Consider the following 20659-nt stretch of genomic DNA (forward strand, 5'->3'; position numbering starts at 1 on the left):
GAGGACTGTAGTTGTTAATAAGGCGATCCTTAGGTCGCGGGTTCAAATCCGGCTCGAAGAAGACTTTTCTTTTCCCTCGCGCCACTGCGGGATATCATGGCCAGGTGCCTGCCTGCAGATGCGCTGGCATGCCAGAGTGCAATCTGCTGAAGGCAGTGACGGATCATTTACACTGTTCCATTCAAATTTCTCAAACATTATCTTGCCTCCCTAAAAGACTTGCAGACTTGAAAGCATAAAGCCACGCTGGTGTGGGTGTGTGGAGGTGGTGAATGAGGCAGCAACGTGTCGTTTAGAAGTTTGGCAAAAAAGGAAGTAGCAGAAGGAGGACGCTTTACATTCCTTTAACCTACACAGCGTGTGGGTGGGGGGCTTCCAGAGTCTTGTAGTGGACTTGGTGTGCAAGAAAGCACACGCTTCCCTGAGCGGGAATCGAACCCGGGCCGCGGCGGTGAGAGCGCCGAATCCTAGCCACTAGACCACCAGGGACACCGTTTTCAGCCACGTCTGAAAGGAAGGAGATAGGATTAAGTTCAGGGGCTAGGGCTAGGCTTTTGCCAGATGTACTCGTTCTACAATCATAGGAGAGCATCCGAGTCTGTCCTAAATGCACTTGTCAGTTTTCAGTCCAACTCTTTAGGCTAGCACCTTTGATAGCTCAGTTGGTAGTGCAGAGGACTGTAGTTGTTAATAAGGCGATCCTTAGGTCGCGGGTTCAAATCCGGCTCGAAGAAGACTTTTCTTTTCCCTCGCGCCACTGCGGGATATCATGGCCAGGTGCCTGCCTGCAGATGCGCTGGCATGCCAGAGTGCAATCTGCTGAAGGCAGTGACGGATCATTTACACTGTTCCATTCAAATTTCTCAAACATTATCTTGCCTCCCTAAAAGACTTGCAGACTTGAAAGCATAAAGCCACGCTGGTGTGGGTGTGTGGAGGTGGTGAATGAGGCAGCAACGTGTCGTTTAGAAGTTTGGCAAAAAAGGAAGTAGCAGAAGGAGGACGCTTTACATTCCTTTAACCTACACAGCGTGTGGGTGGGGGGCTTCCAGAGTCTTGTAGTGGACTTGGTGTGCAAGAAAGCACACGCTTCCCTGAGCGGGAATCGAACCCGGGCCGCGGCGGTGAGAGCGCCGAATCCTAGCCACTAGACCACCAGGGACACCGTTTTCAGCCACGTCTGAAAGGAAGGAGATAGGATTAAGTTCAGGGGCTAGGGCTAGGCTTTTGCCAGATGTACTCGTTCTACAATCATAGGAGAGCATCCGAGTCTGTCCTGAATGCACTTGTCAGTTTTCAGTCCAACTCTTTAGGCTAGCACCTTTAATAGCTCAGTTGGTAGTGCAGAGGACTGTAGTTGTTAATAAGGCGATCCTTAGGTCGCGGGTTCAAATCCGGCTCGAAGAAGACTTTTCTTTTCCCTCGCGCCACTGCGGGATATCATGGCCAGGTGCCTGCCTGCAGATGCGCTGGCATGCCAGAGTGCAATCTGCTGAAGGCAGTGACGGATCATTTACACTGTTCCATTCAAATTTCTCAAACATTATCTTGCCTCCCTAAAAGACTTGCAGACTTGAAAGCATAAAGCCACGCTGGTGTGGGTGTGTGGAGGTGGTGAATGAGGCAGCAACGTGTCGTTTAGAAGTTTGGCAAAAAAGGAAGTAGCAGAAGGAGGACGCTTTACATTCCTTTAACCTACACAGCATGTGGGTGGGGGGCTTCCAGAGTCTTGTAGTGGACTTGGTGTGCAAGAAAGCACACACTTCCCTGACCGGGAATCGAACCCGGGCCGCGGCGGTGAGAGCACCGAATCCTAGCCACTAGACCACCAGGGACACCATTTTCAGCCACGTCTGAAAGGAAGGAGATAGGATTAAGTTCAGGGGCTAGGGCTAGGCTTTTGCCAGATGTACTCGTTCTACAATCATAGGAGAGCATCCGAGTCTGTCCTAAATGCACTTGTCAGTTTTCAGTCCAACTCTTTAGGCTAGCACCTTTGATAGCTCAGTTGGTAGAGCAGAGGACTGTAGTTGTTAATAAGGCGATCCTTAGGTCGCGGGTTCAAATCCGGCTCGAAGAAGACTTCTCTTTTCCCTCGCGCCACTGCCGGATATCATGGCCAGGTGCCTGCCTGCAGATGCGCTGGCATGCCAGAGTGCAATATGCTGAAGGCAGTGACGGATCATTTACACTGTTCCATTCAAATTTCTCAAACATTATCTTGCCTCCCTAAAAGACTTGCAGATTTGAAAGCATAAAGCCACGCTGGTGTGGGTGTGTGGAGGTGGTGAATGAGGCAGCAACGTGTCGTTTAGAAGTTTGGCAAAAAAGGAAGTAGCAGAAGGAGGACGCTTTACATTCCTTTAACCTACACAGCATGTGGGTGGGGGGCTTCCAGAGTCTTGTAGTGGACTTGGTGTGCAAGAAAGCACACGCTTCCCTGACCGGGAATCGAACCCGGGCCGCGGCGGTGAGAGCGCCGAATCCTAGCCACTAGACCACCAGGGACACCGTTTTCAGCCACGTCTGAAAGGAAGGAGATAGGATTAAGTTCAGGGGCTAGGGCTAGGCTTTTGCCAGATGTACTCGTTCTACAATCATAGGAGAGCATCCGAGTCTGTCCTAAATGCACTTGTCAGTTTTCAGTCCAACTCTTTAGGCTAGCACCTTTGATAGCTCAGTTGGTAGTGCAGAGGACTGTAGTTGTTAATAAGGCGATCCTTAGGTCGCAAGTTCAAATCCGGCTCGAAGAAGACTTTTCTTTTCCCTCGCGCCACTGCGGGATATCATGGCCAGGTGCCTGCCTGCAGATGCGCTGGCATGCCAGAGTGCAATCTGCTGAAGGCAGTGACGGATCATTTACACTGTTCCATTCAAATTTCTCAAACATCATCTTGCCTCCCTAAAAGACTTGCAGATTTGAAAGCATAAAGCCACGCTGGTGTGGGTGTGTGGAGGTGGTGAATGAGGCAGCAACGTGTCGTTTAGAAGTTTGGCAAAAAAGGAAGTAGCAGAAGGAGGACGCTTTACATTCCTTTAACCTACACAGCGTGTGGGTGGGGGGCTTCCAGAGTCTTGTAGTGGACTTGGTGTGCAAGAAAGCACACGCTTCCCTGAGCGGGAATCGAACCCGGGCCGCGGCGGTGAGAGCGCCGAATCCTAGCCACTAGACCACCAGGGACACCATTTTCAGCCACGTCTGAAAGGAAGGAGATAGGATTAAGTTCAGGGGCTAGGGCTAGGCTTTTGCCAGATGTACTCGTTCTACAATCATAGGAGAGCATCCGAGTCTGTCCTAAATGCACTTGTCAGTTTTCAGTCCAACTCTTTAGGCTAGCACCTTTGATAGCTCAGTTGGTAGAGCAGAGGACTGTAGTTGTTAATAAGGCTATCCTTAGGTCGCGGGTTCAAATCCGGCTCGAAGAAGACTTTTCTTTTCCCTCGCGCCACTGCGGGATATCATGGCCAGGTGCCTGCCTGCAGATGCGCTGGCATGCCAGAGTGCAATCTGCTGAAGGCAGTGACGGATCATTTACACTGTTCCATTCAAATTTCTCAAACATTATCTTGCCTCCCTAAAAGACTTGCAGACTTGAAAGCATAAAGCCACGCTGGTGTGGGTGTGTGGAGGTGGTGAATGAGGCAGCAACGTGTCGTTTAGAAGATTGGCAAAAAAGGAAGTAGCAGAAGGAGAACGCTTTACATTCCTTTAACCTACACAGCGTGTGGGTGGGGGGCTTCCAGAGTCTTGTAGTGGACTTGGTGTGCAAGAAAGCACACGCTTCCCTGAGCGGGAATCGAACCCGGGCCGCGGCGGTGAGAGTGCCGAATCCTAGCCACTAGACCACCAGGGACACCATTTTCAGCCACGTCTGAAAGGAAGGAGATAGGATTAAGTTCAGGGGCTAGGGCTAGGCTTTTGCCAGATGTACTCGTTCTACAATCATAGGAGAGCATCCGAGTCTGTCCTAAATGCACTTGTCAGTTTTCAGTCCAACTCTTTAGGCTAGCACCTTTGATAGCTCAGTTGGTAGAGCAGAGGACTGTAGTTGTTAATAAGGCGATCCTTAGGTCGCGGGTTCAAATCCGGCTCGAAGAAGACTTTTCTTTTCCCTCGCGCCACTGCGGGATATCATGGCCAGGTGCCTGCCTGCAGATGCGCTGGCATGCCAGAGTGCAATCTGCTGAAGGCAGTGACGGATCATTTACACTGTTCCATTCAAATTTCTCAAACATTATCTTGCCTCCCTAAAAGACTTGCAGACTTGAAAGCATAAAGCCACGCTGGTGTGGGTGTGTGGAGGTGGTGAATGAGGCAGCAACGTGTCGTTTAGAAGTTTGGCAAAAAAGGAAGTAGCAGAAGGAGGACGCTTTACATTCCTTTAACCTACACAGCGTGTGGGTGGGGGGGCTTCCAGAGTCTTGTAGTGGACTTGGTGTGCAAGAAAGCACACACTTCCCTGACCGGGAATCGAACCCGGGCCGCGGCGGTGAGAGCGCCTAATCCTAGCCACTAGACCACCAGGGACACCGTTTTCAGCCACGTCTGAAAGGAAGGAGATAGGATTAAGTTCAGGGGCTAGGGCTAGGCTTTTGCCAGATGTACTCGTTCTACAATCATAGGAGAGCATCCGAGTCTGTCCTAAATGCACTTGTCAGTTTTCAGTCCAACTCTTTAGGCTAGCACCTTTGATAGCTCAGTTGGTAGTGCAGAGGACTGTAGTTGTTAATAAGGCGATCCTTAGGTCGCGGGTTCAAATCCGGCTCGAAGAAGACTTTTCTTTTCCCTCGCGCCACTGCCGGATATCATGGCCAGGTGCCTGCCTGCAGATGCGCTGGCATGCCAGAGTGCAATATGCTGAAGGCAGTGACGGATCATTTACACTGTTCCATTCAAATTTCTCAAACATTATCTTGCCTCCCTAAAAGACTTGCAGATTTGAAAGCATAAAGCCACGCTGGTGTGGGTGTGTGGAGGTGGTGAATGAGGCAGCAACGTGTCGTTTAGAAGTTTGGCAAAAAAGGAAGTAGCAGAAGGAGGACGCTTTACATTCCTTTAACCTACACAGCATGTGGGTGGGGGGCTTCCAGAGTCTTGTAGTGGACTTGGTGTGCAAGAAAGCACACGCTTCCCTGACCGGGAATCGAACCCGGGCCGCGGCGGTGAGAGCGCCGAATCCTAGCCACTAGACCACCAGGGACACCGTTTTCAGCCACGTCTGAAAGGAAGGAGATAGGATTAAGTTCAGGGGCTAGGGCTAGGCTTTTGCCAGATGTACTCGTTCTACAATCATAGGAGAGCATCCGAGTCTGTCCTAAATGCACTTGTCAGTTTTCAGTCCAACTCTTTAGGCTAGCACCTTTGATAGCTCAGTTGGTAGTGCAGAGGACTGTAGTTGTTAATAAGGCGATCCTTAGGTCGCGGGTTCAAATCCGGCTCGAAGAAGACTTTTCTTTTCCCTCGCGCCACTGCGGGATATCATGGCCAGGTGCCTGCCTGCAGATGCGCTGGCATGCCAGAGTGCAATCTGCTGAAGGCAGTGACGGATCATTTACACTGTTCCATTCAAATTTCTCAAACATCATCTTGCCTCCCTAAAAGACTTGCAGATTTGAAAGCATAAAGCCACGCTGGTGTGGGTGTGTGGAGGTGGTGAATGAGGCAGCAACGTGTCGTTTAGAAGTTTGGCAAAAAAGGAAGTAGCAGAAGGAGGACGCTTTACATTCCTTTAACCTACACAGCGTGTGGGTGGGGGGGCTTCCAGAGTCTTGTAGTGGACTTGGTGTGCAAGAAAGCACACACTTCCCTGACCGGGAATCGAACCCGGGCCGCGGCGGTGAGAGCGCCTAATCCTAGCCACTAGACCACCAGGGACACCGTTTTCAGCCACGTCTGAAAGGAAGGAGATAGGATTAAGTTCAGGGGCTAGGGCTAGGCTTTTGCCAGATGTACTCGTTCTACAATCATAGGAGAGCATCCAAGTCTGTCCTAAATGCACTTGTCAGGTTTCAGTCCAACTCTTTAGGCTAGCACCTTTGATAGCTCAGTTGGTAGAGCAGAGGACTGTAGTTGTTAATAAGGCGATCCTTAGGTCGCGGGTTCAAATCCGGCTCGAAGAAGACTTCTCTTTTCCCTCGCGCCACTGCCGGATATCATGGCCAGGTGCCTGCCTGCAGATGCGCTGGCATGCCAGAGTGCAATATGCTGAAGGCAGTGACGGATCATTTACACTGTTCCATTCAAATTTCTCAAACATTATCTTGCCTCCCTAAAAGACTTGCAGATTTGAAAGCATAAAGCCACGCTGGTGTGGGTGTGTGGAGGTGGTGAATGAGGCAGCAACGTGTCGTTTAGAAGTTTGGCAAAAAAGGAAGTAGCAGAAGGAGAACGCTTTACATTCCTTTAACCTACACAGCGTGTGGGTGGGGGGCTTCCAGAGTCTTGTAGTGGACTTGGTGTGCAAGAAAGCACACGCTTCCCTGACCGGGAATCGAACCCGGGCCGCGGCGGTGAGAGCGCCGAATCCTAGCCACTAGACCACCAGGGACACCGTTTTCAGCCACGTCTGAAAGGAAGGAGATAGGATTAAGTTCAGGGGCTAGGGCTAGGCTTTTGCCAGATGTACTCGTTCTACAATCATAGGAGAGCATCCGAGTCTGTCCTGAATGCACTTGTCAGTTTTCAGTCCAACTCTTTAGGCTAGCACCTTTGATAGCTCAGTTGGTAGTGCAGAGGACTGTAGTTGTTAATAAGGCGATCCTTAGGTCGCGGGTTCAAATCCGGCTCGAAGAAGACTTTTCTTTTCCCTCGCGCCACTGCGGGATATCATGGCCAGGTGCCTGCCTGCAGATGCGCTGGCATGCCAGAGTGCAATCTGCTGAAGGCAGTGACGGATCATTTACACTGTTCCATTCAAATTTCTCAAACATTATCTTGCCTCCCTAAAAGACTTGCAGACTTGAAAGCATAAAGCCACGCTGGTGTGGGTGTGTGGAGGTGGTGAATGAGGCAGCAACGTGTCGTTTAGAAGTTTGGCAAAAAAGGAAGTAGCAGAAGGAGGACGCTTTACATTCCTTTAACCTACACAGCATGTGGGTGGGGGGCTTCCAGAGTCTTGTAGTGGACTTGGTGTGCAAGAAAGCACACGCTTCCCTGAGCGGGAATCGAACCCGGGCCGCGGCGGTGAGAGCGCCGAATCCTAGCCACTAGACCACCAGGGACACCGTTTTCAGCCACGTCTGAAAGGAAGGAGATAGGATTAAGTTCAGGGGCTAGGGCTAGGCTTTTGCCAGATGTACTCGTTCTACAATCATAGGAGAGCATCCGAGTCTGTCCTGAATGCACTTGTCAGTTTTCAGTCCAACTCTTTAGGCTAGCACCTTTGATAGCTCAGTTGGTAGTGCAGAGGACTGTAGTTGTTAATAAGGCGATCCTTAGGTCGCGGGTTCAAATCCGGCTCGAAGAAGACTTTTCTTTTCCCTCGCGCCACTGCGGGATATCATGGCCAGGTGCCTGCCTGCAGATGCGCTGGCATGCCAGAGTGCAATCTGCTGAAGGCAGTGACGGATCATTTACACTGTTCCATTCAAATTTCTCAAACATTATCTTGCCTCCCTAAAAGACTTGCAGACTTGAAAGCATAAAGCCACGCTGGTGTGGGTGTGTGGAGGTGGTGAATGAGGCAGCAACGTGTCGTTTAGAAGTTTGGCAAAAAAGGAAGTAGCAGAAGGAGGACGCTTTACATTCCTTTAACCTACACAGCATGTGGGTGGGGGGCTTCCAGAGTCTTGTAGTGGACTTGGTGTGCAAGAAAGCACACGCTTCCCTGACCGGGAATCGAACCCGGGCCGCGGCGGTGAGAGCGCCGAATCCTAGCCACTAGACCACCAGGGACACCGTTTTCAGCCACGTCTGAAAGGAAGGAGATAGGATTAAGTTCAGGGGCTAGGGCTAGGCTTTTGCCAGATGTACTCGTTCTACAATCATAGGAGAGCATCCGAGTCTGTCCTAAATGCACTTGTCAGTTTTCAGTCCAACTCTTTAGGCTAGCACCTTTGATAGCTCAGTTGGTAGTGCAGAGGACTGTAGTTGTTAATAAGGCGATCCTTAGGTCGCGGGTTCAAATCTGGCTCGAAGAAGACTTTTCTTTTCCCTCGCGCCACTGCGGGATATCATGGCCAGGTGCCTGCCTGCAGATGCGCTGGCATGCCAGAGTGCAATCTGCTGAAGGCAGTGACGGATCATTTACACTGTTCCATTCAAATTTCTCAAACATCATCTTGCCTCCCTAAAAGACTTGCAGATTTGAAAGCATAAAGCCACGCTGGTGTGGGTGTGTGGAGGTGGTGAATGAGGCAGCAACGTGTCGTTTAGAAGTTTGGCAAAAAAGGAAGTAGCAGAAGGAGGACGCTTTACATTCCTTTAACCTACACAGCGTGTGGGTGGGGGGCTTCCAGAGTCTTGTAGTGGACTTGGTGTGCAAGAAAGCACACGCTTCCCTGAGCGGGAATCGAACCCGGGCCGCGGCGGTGAGAGCGCCAAATCCTAGCCACTAGACCACCAGGGACACCGTTTTCAGCCACGTCTGAAAGGAAGGAGATAGGATTAAGTTCAGGGGCTAGGGCTAGGCTTTTGCCAGATGTACTCGTTCTACAATCATAGGAGAGCATCCGAGTCTGTCCTAAATGCACTTGTCAGTTTTCAGTCCAACTCTTTAGGCTAGCACCTTTGATAGCTCAGTTGGTAGTGCAGAGGACTGTAGTTGTTAATAAGGCGATCCTTAGGTCGCGCGTTCAAATCCGGCTCGAAGAAGACTTTTCTTTTCCCTCGCGCCACTGCGGGATATCATGGCCAGGTGCCTGCCTGCAGATGCGCTGGCATGCCAGAGTGCAATCTGCTGAAGGCAGTGACGGATCATTTACACTGTTCCATTCAAATTTCTCAAACATCATCTTGCCTCCCTAAAAGACTTGCAGATTTGAAAGCATAAAGCCACGCTGGTGTGGGTGTGTGGAGGTGGTGAATGAGGCAGCAACGTGTCGTTTAGAAGTTTGGCAAAAAAGGAAGTAGCAGAAGGAGGACGCTTTACATTCCTTTAACCTACACAGCATGTGGGTGGGGGGCTTCCAGAGTCTTGTAGTGGACTTGGTGTGCAAGAAAGCACACGCTTCCCTGAGCGGGAATCGAACCCGGGCCGCGGCGGTGAGAGCGCCGAATCCTAGCCACTAGACCACCAGGGACACCGTTTTCAGCCACGTCTGAAAGGAAGGAGATAGGATTAAGTTCAGGGGCTAGGGCTAGGCTTTTGCCAGATGTACTCGTTCTACAATCATAGGAGAGCATCCGAGTCTGTCCTGAATGCACTTGTCAGTTTTCAGTCCAACTCTTTAGGCTAGCACCTTTGATAGCTCAGTTGGTAGTGCAGAGGACTGTAGTTGTTAATAAGGCGATCCTTAGGTCGCGGGTTCAAATCCGGCTCGAAGAAGACTTTTCTTTTCCCTCGCGCCACTGCGGGATATCATGGCCAGGTGCCTGCCTGCAGATGCGCTGGCATGCCAGAGTGCAATCTGCTGAAGGCAGTGACGGATCATTTACACTGTTCCATTCAAATTTCTCAAACATTATCTTGCCTCCCTAAAAGACTTGCAGACTTGAAAGCATAAAGCCACGCTGGTGTGGGTGTGTGGAGGTGGTGAATGAGGCAGCAACGTGTCGTTTAGAAGTTTGGCAAAAAAGGAAGTAGCAGAAGGAGGACGCTTTACATTCCTTTAACCTACACAGCATGTGGGTGGGGGGCTTCCAGAGTCTTGTAGTGGACTTGGTGTGCAAGAAAGCACACGCTTCCCTGACCGGGAATCGAACCCGGGCCGCGGCGGTGAGAGCGCCGAATCCTAGCCACTAGACCACCAGGGACACCGTTTTCAGCCACGTCTGAAAGGAAGGAGATAGGATTAAGTTCAGGGGCTAGGGCTAGGCTTTTGCCAGATGTACTCGTTCTACAATCATAGGAGAGCATCCGAGTCTGTCCTAAATGCACTTGTCAGTTTTCAGTCCAACTCTTTAGGCTAGCACCTTTGATAGCTCAGTTGGTAGTGCAGAGGACTGTAGTTGTTAATAAGGCGATCCTTAGGTCGCGGGTTCAAATCTGGCTCGAAGAAGACTTTTCTTTTCCCTCGCGCCACTGCGGGATATCATGGCCAGGTGCCTGCCTGCAGATGCGCTGGCATGCCAGAGTGCAATCTGCTGAAGGCAGTGACGGATCATTTACACTGTTCCATTCAAATTTCTCAAACATCATCTTGCCTCCCTAAAAGACTTGCAGATTTGAAAGCATAAAGCCACGCTGGTGTGGGTGTGTGGAGGTGGTGAATGAGGCAGCAACGTGTCGTTTAGAAGTTTGGCAAAAAAGGAAGTAGCAGAAGGAGGACGCTTTACATTCCTTTAACCTACACAGCGTGTGGGTGGGGGGCTTCCAGAGTCTTGTAGTGGACTTGGTGTGCAAGAAAGCACACGCTTCCCTGAGCGGGAATCGAACCCGGGCCGCGGCGGTGAGAGCGCCAAATCCTAGCCACTAGACCACCAGGGACACCGTTTTCAGCCACGTCTGAAAGGAAGGAGATAGGATTAAGTTCAGGGGCTAGGGCTAGGCTTTTGCCAGATGTACTCGTTCTACAATCATAGGAGAGCATCCGAGTCTGTCCTAAATGCACTTGTCAGTTTTCAGTCCAACTCTTTAGGCTAGCACCTTTGATAGCTCAGTTGGTAGTGCAGAGGACTGTAGTTGTTAATAAGGCGATCCTTAGGTCGCGCGTTCAAATCCGGCTCGAAGAAGACTTTTCTTTTCCCTCGCGCCACTGCGGGATATCATGGCCAGGTGCCTGCCTGCAGATGCGCTGGCATGCCAGAGTGCAATCTGCTGAAGGCAGTGACGGATCATTTACACTGTTCCATTCAAATTTCTCAAACATCATCTTGCCTCCCTAAAAGACTTGCAGATTTGAAAGCATAAAGCCACGCTGGTGTGGGTGTGTGGAGGTGGTGAATGAGGCAGCAACGTGTCGTTTAGAAGTTTGGCAAAAAAGGAAGTAGCAGAAGGAGGACGCTTTACATTCCTTTAACCTACACAGCGTGTGGGTGGGGGGCTTCCAGAGTCTTGTAGTGGACTTGGTGTGCAAGAAAGCACACGCTTCCCTGAGCGGGAATCGAACCCGGGCCGCGGCGGTGAGAGCGCCGAATCCTAGCCACTAGACCACCAGGGACACCGTTTTCAGCCACGTCTGAAAGGAAGGAGATAGGATTAAGTTCAGGGGCTAGGGCTAGGCTTTTGCCAGATGTACTCGTTCTACAATCATAGGAGAGCATCCGAGTCTGTCCTAAATGCACTTGTCAGTTTTCAGTCCAACTCTTTAGGCTAGCACCTTTGATAGCTCAGTTGGTAGAGCAGAGGACTGTAGTTGTTAATAAGGCGATCCTTAGGTCGCGGGTTCAAATCTGGCTCGAAGAAGACTTTTCTTTTCCCTCGCGCCACTGCGGGATATCATGGCCAGGTGCCTGCCTGCAGATGCGCTGGCATGCCAGAGTGCAATCTGCTGAAGGCAGTGACGGATCATTTACACTGTTCCATTCAAATTTCTCAAACATCATCTTGCCTCCCTAAAAGACTTGCAGATTTGAAAGCATAAAGCCACGCTGGTGTGGGTGTGTGGAGGTGGTGAATGAGGCAGCAACGTGTCGTTTAGAAGTTTGGCAAAAAAGGAAGTAGCAGAAGGAGGACGCTTTACATTCCTTTAACCTACACAGCGTGTGGGTGGGGGGCTTCCAGAGTCTTGTAGTGGACTTGGTGTGCAAGAAAGCACACGCTTCCCTGAGCGGGAATCGAACCCGGGCCGCGGCGGTGAGAGCGCCGAATCATTTACACTAGGCTAGCACCTTTGATAGCTCAGTTGGTAGTGCAGAGGACTGTAGTTGAGAGCGCCGAATCCTAGCCACTAGACCACCAGGGACACCGTTTTCAGCCACGTCTGAAAGGAAGGAGATAGGATTAAGTTCAGGGGCTAGGGCTAGGCTTTTGCCAGATGTACTCGTTCTACAATCATAGGAGAGCATCCGAGTCTGTCCTAAATGCACTTGTCAGTTTTCAGTCCAACTCTTTAGGCTAGCACCTTTGATAGCTCAGTTGGTAGTGCAGAGGACTGTAGTTGTTAATAAGGCGATCCTTAGGTCGCGGGTTCAAATCCGGCTCGAAGAAGACTTTTCTTTTCCCTCGCGCCACTGCGGGATATCATGGCCAGGTGCCTGCCTGCAGATGCGCTGGCATGCCAGAGTGCAATCTGCTGAAGGCAGTGACGGATCATTTACACTGTTCCATTCAAATTTCTCAAACATTATCTTGCCTCCCTAAAAGACTTGCAGATTTGAAAGCATAAAGCCACGCTGGTGTGGGTGTGTGGAGGTGGTGAATGAGGCAGCAACGTGTCGTTTAGAAGTTTGGCAAAAAAGGAAGTAGCAGAAGGAGGACGCTTTACATTCCTTTAACCTACACAGCATGTGGGTGGGGGGCTTCCAGAGTCTTGTAGTGGACTTGGTGTGCAAGAAAGCACACGCTTCCCTGACCAGGAATCGAACCAGGGCCGCGGCGGTGAGAGCGCCGAATCCTAGCCACTAGACCACCAGGGACACCGTTTTCAGCCACGTCTGAAAGGAAGGAGATAGGATTAAGTTCAGGGGCTAGGGCTAGGCTTTTGCCAGATGTACTCGTTCTACAATCATAGGAGAGCATCCGAGTCTGTCCTAAATGCACTTGTCAGTTTTCAGTCCAACTCTTTAGGCTAGCACCTTTGATAGCTCAGTTGGTAGAGCAGAGGACTGTAGTTGTTAATAAGGCGATCCTTAGGTCGCGGGTTCAAATCCGGCTCGAAGAAGACTTCTCTTTTCCCTCGCGCCACTGCCGGATATCATGGCCAGGTGCCTGCCTGCAGATGCGCTGGCATGCCAGAGTGCAATATGCTGAAGGCAGTGACGGATCATTTACACTGTTCCATTCAAATTTCTCAAACTTTATCTTGCCTCCCTAAAAGACTTGCAGACTTGAAAGCATAAAGCCACGCTGGTGTGGGTGTGTGGAGGTGGTGAATGAGGCAGCAACGTGTCGTTTAGAAGTTTGGCAAAAAAGGAAGTAGCAGAAGGAGGACGCTTTACATTCCTTTAACCTACACAGCATGTGGGTGGGGGGCTTCCAGAGTCTTGTAGTGGACTTGGTGTGCAAGAAAGCACACGCTTCCCTGACCGGGAATCGAACCCGGGCCGCGGCAGTGAGAGCGCCGAATCCTAGCCACTAGACCACCAGGGACACCGTTTTCAGCCCCGTCTGAAAGGAAGGAGATAGGATTAAGTTCAGGGGCTAGGGCTAGGCTTTTGCCAGATGTACTCGTTCTACAATCATAGGAGAGCATCCGAGTCTGTCCTAAATGCACTTGTCAGTTTTCAGTCCAACTCTTTAGGCTAGCACCTTTGATAGCTCAGTTGGTAGAGCAGAGGACTGTAGTTGTTAATAAGGCGATCCTTAGGTCGCGGGTTCAAATCCGGCTCGAAGAAGACTTTTCTTTTCCCTCGCGCCACTGCGGGATATCATGGCCAGGTGCCTGCCTGCAGATGCGCTGGCATGCCAGAGTGCAATCTGCTGAAGGCAGTGACGGATCATTTACACTGTTCCATTCAAATTTCTCAAACATTATCTTGCCTCCCTAAAAGACTTGCAGATTTGAAAGCATAAAGCCACGCTGGTGTGGGTGTGTGGAGGTGGTGAATGAGGCAGCAACGTGTCGTTTAGAAGTTTGGCAAAAAAGGAAGTAGCAGAAGGAGGACGCTTTACATTCCTTTAACCTACACAGCATGTGGGTGGGGGGCTTCCAGAGTCTTGTAGTGGACTTGGTGTGCAAGAAAGCACACGCTTCCCTGAGCGGGAATCGAACCCGGGCCGCGGCGGTGAGAGCGCCGAATCATTTACACTAGGCTAGCACCTTTGATAGCTCAGTTGGTAGTGCAGAGGACTGTAGTTGAGAGCGCCGAATCCTAGCCACTAGACCACCAGGGACACCGTTTTCAGCCACGTCTGAAAGGAAGGAGATAGGATTAAGTTCAGGGGCTAGGGCTAGGCTTTTGCCAGATGTACTCGTTCTACAATCATAGGAGAGCATCCGAGTCTGTCCTAAATGCACTTGTCAGTTTTCAGTCCAACTCTTTAGGCTAGCACCTTTGATAGCTCAGTTGGTAGTGCAGAGGACTGTAGTTGTTAATAAGGCGATCCTTAGGTCGCGGGTTCAAATCCGGCTCGAAGAAGACTTTTCTTTTCCCTCGCGCCACTGCGGGATATCATGGCCAGGTGCCTGCCTGCAGATGCGCTGGCATGCCAGAGTGCAATCTGCTGAAGGCAGTGACGGATCATTTACACTGTTCCATTCAAATTTCTCAAACATCATCTTGCCTCCCTAAAAGACTTGCAGATTTGAAAGCATAAAGCCACGCTGGTGTGGGTGTGTGGAGGTGGTGAATGAGGCAGCAACGTGTCGTTTAGAAGTTTGGCAAAAAAGGAAGTAGCAGAAGGAGGACGCTTTACATTCCTTTAACCTACACAGCGTGTGGGTGGGGGGCTTCCAGAGTCTTGTAGTGGACTTGGTGTGCAAGAAAGCACACGCTTCCCTGAGCGGGAATCGAACCCGGGCCGCGGCGGTGAGAGCGCCGAATCCTAGCCACTAGACCACCAGGGACACCGTTTTCAGCCACGTCTGAAAGGAAGGAGATAGGATTAAGTTCAGGGGCTAGGGCTAGGCTTTTGCCAGATGTACTCGTTCTACAATCATAGGAGAGCATCCGAGTCTGTCCTAAATGCACTTGTCAGTTTTCAGTCCAACTCTTTAGGCTAGCACCTTTGATAGCTCAGTTGGTAGAGCAGAGGACTGTAGTTGTTAATAAGGCGATCCTTAGGTCGCGGGTTCAAATCCGGCTCGAAGAAGACTTTTCTTTTCCCTCGCGCCACTGCGGGATATCATGGCCAGGTGCCTGCCTGCAGATGCGCTGGCATGCCAGAGTGCAATCTGCTGAAGGCAGTGACGGATCATTTACACTGTTCCATTCAAATTTCTCAAACATCATCTTGCCTCCCTAAAAGACTTGCAGATTTGAAAGCATAAAGCCACGCTGGTGTGGGTGTGTGGAGGTGGTGAATGAGGCAGCAACGTGTCGTTTAGAAGTTTGGCAAAAAAGGAAGTAGCAGAAGGAGGACGCTTTACATTCCTTTAACCTACACAGCGTGTGGGTGGGGGGCTTCCAGAGTCTTGTAGTGGACTTGGTGTGCAAGAAAGCACACGCTTCCCTGAGCGGGAATCGAACCCGGGCCGCGGCGGTGAGAGCGCCGAATCCTAGCCACTAGACCACCAGGGACACCGTTTTCAGCCACGTCTGAAAGGAAGGAGATAGGATTAAGTTCAGGGGCTAGGGCTAGGCTTTTGCCAGATGTACTCGTTCTACAATCATAGGAGAGCATCCGAGTCTGTCCTAAATGCACTTGTCAGTTTTCAGTCCAACTCTTTAGGCTAGCACCTTTGATAGCTCAGTTGGTAGTGCAGAGGACTGTAGTTGTTAATAAGGCGATCCTTAGGTTGCGGGTTCAAATCCGGCTCGAAGAAGACTTTTCTTTTCCCTCGCGCCACTGCGGGATATCATGGCCAGGTGCCTGCCTGCAGATGCGCTGGCATGCCAGAGTGCAATCTGCTGAAGGCAGTGACGGATCATTTACACTGTTCCATTCAAATTTCTCAAACATCATCTTGCCTCCCTAAAAGACTTGCAGATTTGAAAGCATAAAGCCACGCTGGTGTGGGTGTGTGGAGGTGGTGAATGAGGCAGCAACGTGTCGTTTAGAAGTTTGGCAAAAAAGGAAGTAGCAGAAGGAGGACGCTTTACATTCCTTTAACCTACACAGCGTGTGGGTGGGGGGCTTCCAGAGTCTTGTAGTGGACTTGGTGTGCAAGAAAGCACACGCTTCCCTGAGCGGGAATCGAACCCGGGCCGCGGCGGTGAGAGCGCCGAATCCTAGCCACTAGACCACCAGGGACACCGTTTTCAGCCACGTCTGAAAGGAAGGAGATAGGATTAAGTTCAGGGGCTAGGGCTAGGCTTTTGCCAGATGTACTCGTTCTACAATCATAGGAGAGCATCCGAGTCTGTCCTAAATGCACTTGTCAGTTTTCAGTCCAACTCTTTAGGCTAGCACCTTTGATAGCTCAGTTGGTAGAGCAGAGGACTGTAGTTGTTGATAAGGCGATCCTTAGGTCGCGGGTTCAAATCCGGCTCGAAGAAGACTTTTCTTTTCCCTCGCGCCACTGCGGGATATCATGGCCAGGTGCCTGCCTGCAGATGCGCTGGCATGCCAGAGTGCAATCTGCTGAAGGCAGTGACGGATCATTTACACTGTTCCATTCAAATTTCTCAAACATCATCTTGCCTCCCTAAAAGACTTGCAGATTTGAAAGCATAAAGCCACGCTGGTGTGGGTGTGTGGAGGTGGTGAATGAGGCAGCAACGTGTCGTTTAGAAGTTTGGCAAAAAAGGAAGTAGCAGAAGGAGGACGCTTTACATTCCTTTAACCTACACAGCGTGTGGGTGGGGGGCTTCCAGAGTCTTGTAGTGGACTTGGTGTGCAAGAAAGCACACGCTTCCCTGACCGGGAATCAAACCCGGGCCGCGGCGGTGAGAGCGCCGAATCCTAGCCACTAGACCACCAGGGACACCGTTTTCAGCCACGTCTGAAAGGAAGGAGATAGGATTAAGTTCAGGGGCTAGGGCTAGGCTTTTGCCAGATGTACTCGTTCTACAATCATAGGAGAGCATCCGAGTCTGTCCTAAATGCACTTGTCAGTTTTCAGTCCAACTCTTTAGGCTAGCACCTTTGATAGCTCAGTTGGTAGTGCAGAGGACTGTAGTTGTTAATAAGGCGATCCTTAGGTCACGGGTTCAAATCCGGCTCGAAGAAGACTTTTCTTTTCCCTCGCGCCACTGCGGGATATCATGGCCAGGTGCCTGCCTGCAGATGCGCTGGCATGCCAGAGTGCAATCTGCTGAAGGCAGTGACGGATCATTTACACTGTTCCATTCAAATTTCTCAAACATCATCTTGCCTCCCTAAAAGACTTGCAGATTTGAAAGCATAAAGCCACGCTGGTGTGGGTGTGTGGAGGTGGTGAATGAGGCAGCAACGTGTCGTTTAGAAGTTTGGCAAAAAAGGAAGTAGCAGAAGGAGGACGCTTTACATTCCTTTAACCTACACAGCGTGTGGGTGGGGGGCTTCCAGAGTCTTGTAGTGGACTTGGTGTGCAAGAAAGCACACGCTTCCCTGAGCGGGAATCGAACCCGGGCAGCGGCGGTGAGAGCGCCGAATCCTAGCCACTAGACCACCAGGGACACCGTTTTCAGCCACGTCTGAAAAGAAGGAGATAGGATTAAGTTCAGGGGCTAGGGCTAGGCTTTTGCCAGATGTACTCGTTCTACAATCATAGGAGAGCATCCGAGTCTGTCCTAAATGCACTTGTCAGTTTTCAGTCCAACTCTTTAGGCTAGCACCTTTGATAGCTCAGTTGGTAGTGCAGAGGACTGTAGTTGTTAATAAGGCGATCCTTAGGTCGCGGGTTCAAATCCGGCTCGAAGAAGACTTTTCTTTTCCCTCGCGCCACTGCGGGATATCATGGCCAGGTGCCTGCCTGCAGATGCGCTGGCATGCCAGAGTGCAATCTGCTGAAGGCAGTGACGGATCATTTACACTGTTCCATTCAAATTTCTCAAACATCATCTTGCCTCCCTAAAAGACTTGCAGATTTGAAAGCATAAAGCCACGCTGGTGTGGGTGTGTGGAGGTGGTGAATGAGGCAGCAACGTGTCGTTTAGAAGTTTGGCAAAAAAGGAAGTAGCAGAAGGAGGACGCTTTACATTCCTTTAACCTACACAGCGTGTGGGTGGGGGGCTTCCAGAGTCTTGTAGTGGACTTGGTGTGCAAGAAAGCACACGCTTCCCTGAGCGGGAATCGAACCCGGGCCGCGGCGGTGAGAGCGCCGAATCCTAGCCACTAGACCACCAGGGACACCGTTTTCAGCCACGTCTGAAAGGAAGGAGATAGGATTAAGTTCAGGGGCTAGGGCTAGGCTTTTGCCAGATGTACTCATTCTACAATCATAGGAGAGCATCCGAGTCTGTCCTAAATGCACTTGTCAGTTTTCAGTCCAACTCTTTAGGCTAGCACCTTTGATAGCTCAGTTGGTAGAGCAGAGGACTGTAGTTGTTAATAAGGCGATCCTTAGGTCGCGGGTTCAAATCCGGCTCGAAGAAGACTTTTCTTTCCCCTCGCGCCACTGCGGGATATCATGGCCAGGTGCCTGCCTGCAGATGCGCTGGCATGCCAGAGTGCAATCTGCTGAAGGCAGTGACGGATCATTTACACTGTTCCATTCAAATTTCTCAAACATCATCTTGCCTCCCTAAAAGACTTGCAGATTTGAAAGCATAAAGCCACGCTGGTGTGGGTGTGTGGAGGTGGTGAATGAGGCAGCAACGTGTCGTTTAGAAGTTTGGCAAAAAAGGAAGTAGCAGAAGGAGGACGCTTTACATTCCTTTAACCTACACAGCGTGTGGGTGGGGGGCTTCCAGAGTCTTGTAGTGGACTTGGTGTGCAAGAAAGCACACGCTTCCCTTAGCGGGAATCGAACCCGGGCCGCGGCGGTGAGAGCGCCGAATCCTAGCCACTAGACCACCAGGGACACCGTTTTCAGCCACGTCTGAAAGGAAGGAGATAGGATTAAGTTCAGGGGCTAGGGCTAGGCTTTTGCCAGATGTACTCGTTCTACAATCATAGGAGAGCATCCGAGTCTGTCCTAAATGCACTTGTCAGTTTTCAGTCCAACTCTTTAGGCTAGCACCTTTGATAGCTCAGTTGGTAGTGCAGAGGACTGTAGTTGTTAATAAGGCGATCCTTAGGTCGCGGGTTCAAATCCGGCTCGAAGAAGACTTTTCTTTTCCCTCGCGCCACTGCGGGATATCATGGCCAGGTGCCTGCCTGCAGATGCGCTGGCATGCCAGAGTGCAATCTGCTGAAGGCAGTGACGGATCATTTACACTGTTCCATTCAAATTTCTCAAACATCATCTTGCCTCCCTAAAAGACTTGCAGATTTGAAAGCATAAAGCCACGCTGGTGTGGGTGTGTGGAGGTGGTGAATGAGGCAGCAACGTGTCGTTTAGAAGTTTGGCAAAAAAGGAAGTAGCAGAAGGAGGACGCTTTACATTCCTTTAACCTACACAGCGTGTGGGTGGGGGGCTTCCAGAGTCTTGTAGTGGACTTGGTGTGCAAGAAAGCACACGCTTCCCTGAGCGGGAATCGAACCCGGGCCGCGGCGGTGAGAGCGCCGAATCCTAGCCACTAGACCACCAGGGACACCGTTTTCAGCCACGTCTGAAAGGAAGGAGATAGGATTAAGTTCAGGGGCTAGGGCTAGGCTTTTGCCAGATGTACTCGTTCTACAATCATAGGAGAGCATCCGAGTCTGTCCTAAATGCACTTGTCAGTTTTCAGTCCAACTCTTTAGGCTAGCACCTTTGATAGCTCAGTTGGTAGAGCAGAGGACTGTAGTTGTTGATAAGGCGATCCTTAGGTCGCGGGTTCAAATCCGGCTCGAAGAAGACTTCTCTTTTCCCTCGCGCCACTGCGGGATATCATGGCCAGGTGCCTGCCTGCAGATGCGCTGGCATGCCAGAGTGCAATCTGCTGAAGGCAGTGACGGATCATTTACACTGTTCCATTCAAATTTCTCAAACATCATCTTGCCTCCCTAAAAGACTTGCAGATTTGAAAGCATAAAGCCACGCTGGTGTGGGTGTGTGGAGGTGGTGAATGAGGCAGCAACGTGTCGTTTAGAAGTTTGGCAAAAAAGGAAGTAGCAGAAGGAGGACGCTTTACATACCTTTAACCTACACAGCGTGTGGGTGGGGGGCTTCCAGAGTCTTGTAGTGGACTTGGTGTGCAAGAAAGCACACGCTTCCCTGACCGGGAATCGAACCCGGGCCGCGGCGGTGAGAGCGCCGAATCCTAGCCACTAGACCACCAGGGACACCGTTTTCAGCCACGTCTGAAAGGAAGGAGATAGGATTAAGTTCAGGGGCTAGGGCTAGGCTTTTGCCAGATGTACTCGTTCTACAATCATAGGAGAGCATCCGAGTCTGTCCTAAATGCACTTGTCAGTTTTCAGTCCAACTCTTTAGGCTAGCACCTTTGATAGCTCAGTTGGTAGTGCAGAGGACTGTAGTTGTTAATAAGGCGATCCTTAGGTCACGGGTTCAAATCCGGCTCGAAGAAGACTTTTCTTTTCCCTCGCGCCACTGCGGGATATCATGGCCAGGTGCCTGCCTGCAGATGCGCTGGCATGCCAGAGTGCAATCTGCTGAAGGCAGTGACGGATCATTTACACTGTTCCATTCAAATTTCTCAAACATCATCTTGCCTCCCTAAAAGACTTGCAGATTTGAAAGCATAAAGCCACGCTGGTGTGGGTGTGTGGAGGTGGTGAATGAGGCAGCAACGTGTCGTTTAGAAGTTTGGCAAAAAAGGAAGTAGCAGAAG

General features: G+C 50.7%; 7 non-coding genes across 7 annotated transcripts; all 7 read right to left on the reverse strand.

Moving 5' to 3' along the window:
• Window positions 1–1763: 1763 nt before the first annotated feature.
• trnae-cuc (transfer RNA glutamic acid (anticodon CUC)) lies at window positions 1764–1835 on the reverse strand. The gene has a single exon. It is a non-coding gene; the product is annotated as a tRNA-Glu (tRNA).
• Window positions 1836–2436: 601 nt separating this feature from the next.
• trnae-cuc (transfer RNA glutamic acid (anticodon CUC)) lies at window positions 2437–2508 on the reverse strand. The gene has a single exon. It is a non-coding gene; the product is annotated as a tRNA-Glu (tRNA).
• A 2621-nt stretch (window positions 2509–5129) lies between these two features.
• Window positions 5130–5201, reverse strand: trnae-cuc (transfer RNA glutamic acid (anticodon CUC)). The gene has a single exon. It is a non-coding gene; the product is annotated as a tRNA-Glu (tRNA).
• Window positions 5202–6476: 1275 nt separating this feature from the next.
• On the reverse strand, window positions 6477–6548 carry trnae-cuc (transfer RNA glutamic acid (anticodon CUC)). The gene has a single exon. It is a non-coding gene; the product is annotated as a tRNA-Glu (tRNA).
• A 1274-nt stretch (window positions 6549–7822) lies between these two features.
• trnae-cuc (transfer RNA glutamic acid (anticodon CUC)) lies at window positions 7823–7894 on the reverse strand. The gene has a single exon. It is a non-coding gene; the product is annotated as a tRNA-Glu (tRNA).
• Window positions 7895–9841: 1947 nt separating this feature from the next.
• On the reverse strand, window positions 9842–9913 carry trnae-cuc (transfer RNA glutamic acid (anticodon CUC)). Its single transcript has one exon. It is a non-coding gene; the product is annotated as a tRNA-Glu (tRNA).
• Window positions 9914–20078: 10165 nt separating this feature from the next.
• Window positions 20079–20150, reverse strand: trnae-cuc (transfer RNA glutamic acid (anticodon CUC)). The gene has a single exon. It is a non-coding gene; the product is annotated as a tRNA-Glu (tRNA).
• Window positions 20151–20659: the final 509 nt, after the last annotated feature.

This window comes from Hoplias malabaricus, unplaced genomic scaffold (genome assembly GCF_029633855.1).
Source record: "Hoplias malabaricus isolate fHopMal1 unplaced genomic scaffold, fHopMal1.hap1 scaffold_54, whole genome shotgun sequence".
NCBI classification, from domain to species: domain Eukaryota; kingdom Metazoa; phylum Chordata; class Actinopteri; order Characiformes; family Erythrinidae; genus Hoplias; species Hoplias malabaricus.